This window comes from Egretta garzetta, unplaced genomic scaffold, assembly GCF_000687185.1.
Source record: "Egretta garzetta isolate BGI_Z169 unplaced genomic scaffold, ASM68718v1 scaffold101, whole genome shotgun sequence".
Classification (NCBI taxonomy): Eukaryota; Metazoa; Chordata; class Aves; order Pelecaniformes; family Ardeidae; genus Egretta; species Egretta garzetta.
Genome location: NW_009258666.1, coordinates 133,969 through 138,589, shown reverse-complemented (window position 1 = coordinate 138,589; position 4,621 = coordinate 133,969). Strand labels below are relative to the sequence as shown.

The window sequence follows — 4,621 nt, the reverse complement described above, 5'->3', positions numbered from 1 at the left end:
GGGGGGAGGCAGGCAAGGCGGGGGCTACGGCAAGGGGGGTGCCGGGAGGTGAGGGGGTGCCAGTGCAAAGGGGGGAGCAGAGGAACGGGAGGGTGTTACGGCAAGGGGGTTTCCAAGTGAAAAAGGGGTGCAGAGAGGAGAGGCAAGCAATGGAGGAGGGTGTGAGCCTCAGGGGAGGTGCAGTGCAAGGCGGGGTGCAAGGAGACCCAGGGGTGCGATGCAAAGAGGACGTGCATGGAGGCAGAGGGTGCTAATGCAAAGAGGCACGGGGAGTGTGGAAATGCAAGGAGGGGTGCACAGAGACGAAGGGGGTGCAAGGGGCCCTAATGCAAGGGCACGGGGGGGCAAAAGGAGGGAAACGGGATCTGCGGACTGGCCTGGCACAGGTGCCCGCTGCTGGAGGGGTGCAGCAGGGTGACACAGCGCTACACCGAGCCCAGCAGTGTGGGGTGGCAGGGAGACTGCATGCATGGCCCAGGCACCCGGCAGGGTGGCAGCTGGGGCTCGTGGGGCCGGCAAGCACCCTGGGCCATTGGGGAGAGCGGAGCAGCCACCTGCCTCCTCCGTGTTTGCCGCTCGGAGAGGGACAGCCATGGTCTGCTGAGCCTCAGTGTGGAGGCAGTGCCATGGGGAGAGCTCTGGGGCGGTGGGATTTGCAGATCGATGACTTCCAGGTGGGATTTGCAGAGCGATGATTTCCAGGGGGACGGGCCTGGTGGGCATCGGCAGGTATTTTGGAGGAACATGGTGCTGTAACCCCATCCGTGTGTGTTTCTACCACCCTGCCCTTCACCTGGGTCACTGGAGTAGTCTGAGTCACCAGGAAATCTGATAAGGCTCTAATAAAACCATTGGAGTAGCATGGGGGGGTTGCTCAGCACCGTGCGACTGGGCTCAGCCACCCTGATTTTTTGGCTCCACTACCGACTTCCTGAGTGTCACGTGTGTGTGACTGGAGCTATCAAAACTGGCGGGAGTTTTGAACTGATTTATTCGCTAAACCTCAGGGGCAAGCGAGCTTTTTGGTGAAGATGCAGTCCTTAATCCTTGGGGGCACTCGGTGTGGGGAAGGCACGGGCCCTTGATATGATGCATGGCCGCTAAAACTCAAGCTTTGAAGGTTACGCTTGCTGGTTGGCATCAGTTACGTTCTTGTTTTAAGACGGCATCAGCTCCCAAAGCGCTGGACACGAGGCTGCAGGGAATGCTGCCCTTTGTCCTCCCGGCAGATGGGAGGGGAGCCCTGCAGCCTTACTGCAGCTATTTGGTGGAAATATCAACAACAAATGTCCCCCATCAGTTAAAGTGAATCATCAGCCTGAGCAGGAACCAGCTAGGTGTGTCAATTCCTCTCTTCCGCTCAGTTATGTTCTGGATAGTCAAATTAATCTGTTTTAGCAATTAAGCAAGGAATCCTGAGGATTTCTTGTTTTGAAAGGGCTTAGTCATATCTGGGTGAGAAGCCCGATCCTAGACAGCGGCAGTTGGTACATGTTTCAGTTGAAGCGGGACCGTGCGCTGGCAGCACGCAGACAACTAGAGACTTGTTCAGGAGAAAACACTGCAGCTGGTTTTCTTTGAGAAACTGTTCCAAGAAGCTAAAACTGGTACAAATGTTCCTGTGAAATAACTGGGTCAGATTTTTCCACCTCCTCGTGCCTGGATCAGTCGGCAGCTGTGGTGGGTAGGTCTGAACTGTCTAGTACCTGGCTACTGGTCATTTGCCAGCGGGGAATTCAGCATCAAATTAACTTCTTGTTACTTTGGTAGTGTACGTTCCCAGCCTGCTTGGCAGAATGATACCGGTTGGACAAGGGCCTTGCAATCTATTGAGCTCCACGAAGGCTTTCGGTTGGTGCAAATTCTTGACGGAAGTGGAAAGATATTCTCGCTTCCTCTGGATCAGAAGACAAAGACCTGGAGACATCAAATTAAATCTGTGTTCCCGAGTTAATGCATCAGCACTGCAGCACTCTGGTAGTGGCAAATATCCACGTCGAGGCCTTGGGGCTTGGGCTGCCTTGGGGCTTTTTTCAATTATCGGTGTCTCCTGTGTTAGGAGAGTAGTCCAGTCGCCTCCAGCTTTTCACGGCTCAGCCGAGGTGCTCGCCATGATTCTTGGAACTTGCATCACCCTCACACCGGGAGGGAGTGTTAATTAGGATTAAGCTTCTTAGTCTGCAAAGGGAGAGCAATGCAACCGTGTGAAGGGGCAGATGGAGCTTTAAAAAGTCCTGTCAAGCAAATTACGTAAGTTATAATACACCAGAGCTTATCCTGTTGTATCTTGGAGAGCAAAATCAGACACTGTGTATATAAGTTTATAATTTTCTTCCTTGGCCCCTGGAAATACTTCACACCTCCTGCCTTTGAGCAGCTGTGCATCCAGGCACCTTCTCTGACCCAGACATGGACATTCCGCCTGCTCCTTCAGGCCGTGCAAGCGCACAGAGCTCCCTACCCCAGCACATCCTAATACAGTACCCAGACAAGGCCCAGAGTTGCGTTCACGTGTAAATCACACAGAATTCATCCCTTGTATTGAGAGAATCCCCTGTGAAGCTTTGCTAGTCTGTAGTAGGTTTGATCAGAGGGTCTAAATATTTTCCGGCAGATGTTAACCATCAGAAGCTAAACATCATTCACATTGTACAGGGAGGTAAACCCAGGTAGACACCAAAAGCGAAGCATTTTCTGAAGTCATGCAAGGAATAGGCAGCAAATTTGCTCAAAGAAACCAGGAGCGCAGACCTTGCTGGCTGCAGCCCACACCAGCTACAACAGTATTTCCATACCTTTATAGTCCATTTCTATATTAGACCCAGCTCTTTCTTTCTCATCCTCTGGGCATTTATTTGATAAAGACAAACTCGGTGCCGCTACCTCTCTCTCTGTTTACAGTTTGCTCCTGTTCCCCCATCCCCACTTGTAACTCACAATTCCCTGAGCAAAGTGGGTGCAGGTCAGGCTTTCTCTCTCAGTCAAATTATTTTCTTTTTCTCTGGTCTGCCCCAAAAAACAGCACAAGGAAGTGGAAAGTAAAGGATGCATGACTCTAATCTCGCCTAACCATTTCAACCTGCAAACTAATACTAGTCCAGCTCCAGTGCTCGCTGGCCAGGTGCCTGCAGGACAAACCATGTTGCTTCTCTCTCACAGAGTAAGAGCTATGTCTATGAACCTTGTGTACGTGTGTGCTGTGACTTCCTAACTATGGCATGGGGTGTAAAATTTAACTTTTGTGTGCACATTCTGTTTTTTTTACACTGAATTGTCTTTTTTTTTCTGTGCATGGCATAGATTGAGGACAGAATAGGAGGCAGATATTTACTGAAAGCATTAAAAAATGCCTTTTGTCTGACTTGAATTGTTTTCCCTGAAACATAGTAAGAAGGGCAAGTCCGGCTCCCAGGCAGTTTTACTCCTTGCTTTCTTTGGACTGAAACCAGACCGGTTTCCCGAGGATACTCTCCAAGGTGGTGGTTATCCTGCAGGAGGTCGGGTGCTGGGAGGAGAGTGCCTTGTTTACATTCCCCAGTGCACCTCCAGTTCCCTTTGAGACTGCAGCGGGAAACTTCAGCTCTGACAGTAGTCGGAACCAGCAAGTACCACCAGTCCTCCTTGGCTTCAGCCACTGTTATGTCTGTCTGTCACCAGCTCAGAAAAAAAAAATCAAGCTCCTGTGCCCCAATTTTCTCTCCGTCAGCAAGTAAAACTTACATGTCAAGGGCATCTGAAGCCTGCCTGATTTCTGTGCAAAGCTTTAGATCCCCATGAGGACGGCATCTGAAAAAGGAAGATAAAACCCTGTTGTAAGGATGATAGCAATGGATCCTCATTGTTATTTGTTTAATTAAAAGAGTCTGGACAGATACAGAGGCAACAATTAACAATTATCTTCCGTAAAGAACTTTGACAACGGCTGAATAAGTTAATGGGTTATAAGATGAAGACAAATCATTACAGCTAATGGCTGGTCTGTTGTTTGCGAGTCTGAAGGTGTATGGGAGAGTCCTCACACTGCCATGCCGCGTCTGATTTAAGGGGCTTTTTGCTCCTGTTAACACGGAATAGGCAAGTAGGAATTTTCTTCTGTTGTGCAGCTGGGATTGTCTAGGAGCCATGGAATTAAGTTCTAAATGAAAATTTAAACTATTAATTACGCTTTGTTAATAGACTTTGGAATGTTTAACTGCAGAAATAAATTATAGAGAGATGAATTAATAACTTTTGATTTATTTTACACTCCCCCGCCTTGTCAGGAGGGTGCATTAAGATAATTGGGACAAGCAGAGATCCCGGCCTTGCCTTCGCCCCGGGGCCTGGTGGCAGCGGCCTCAGGGCCAGCGGCCGGGTGTGGGGGGCAGCTGGCAGGACAAGGCCAAGGGAAGGGTTTTGCAAACACTGCCACCCCCTTCCTCTTTCCTTAGTTATTTCCCGCCCCCCGCCACCCAAAAAAAAAAAAACCAACCCTCACTTTGTGCTGCCTGGGGGAGCTGTGCGCTTCACTTTCACTTCTACGAATTGCTGGTGGGAAGACCAAACGCTGGTGGGCAGGGATTCGTTTTTTCCGCTGGGACTGGGGTCACAACCCGCTGCCTGCGGGAAGTTCACGCCACCA

At 50.3% G+C, this 4,621-nt stretch overlaps 1 long non-coding RNA gene across 1 annotated transcript; it reads right to left on the bottom strand.

The window, feature by feature from the left end:
* Nucleotides 1-55: 55 nt before the first annotated feature.
* On the bottom strand, nucleotides 56-4,615 carry LOC118453351. The gene is made up of 3 exons (XR_004843303.1): nucleotides 4,478-4,615; nucleotides 3,721-3,786; nucleotides 56-2,178 (listed from the first exon to the last, which is right to left on the bottom strand). It is a non-coding gene; the product is annotated as an uncharacterized LOC118453351 (long non-coding RNA).
* Between the last annotated feature and the right edge of the window lie 6 nt (nucleotides 4,616-4,621).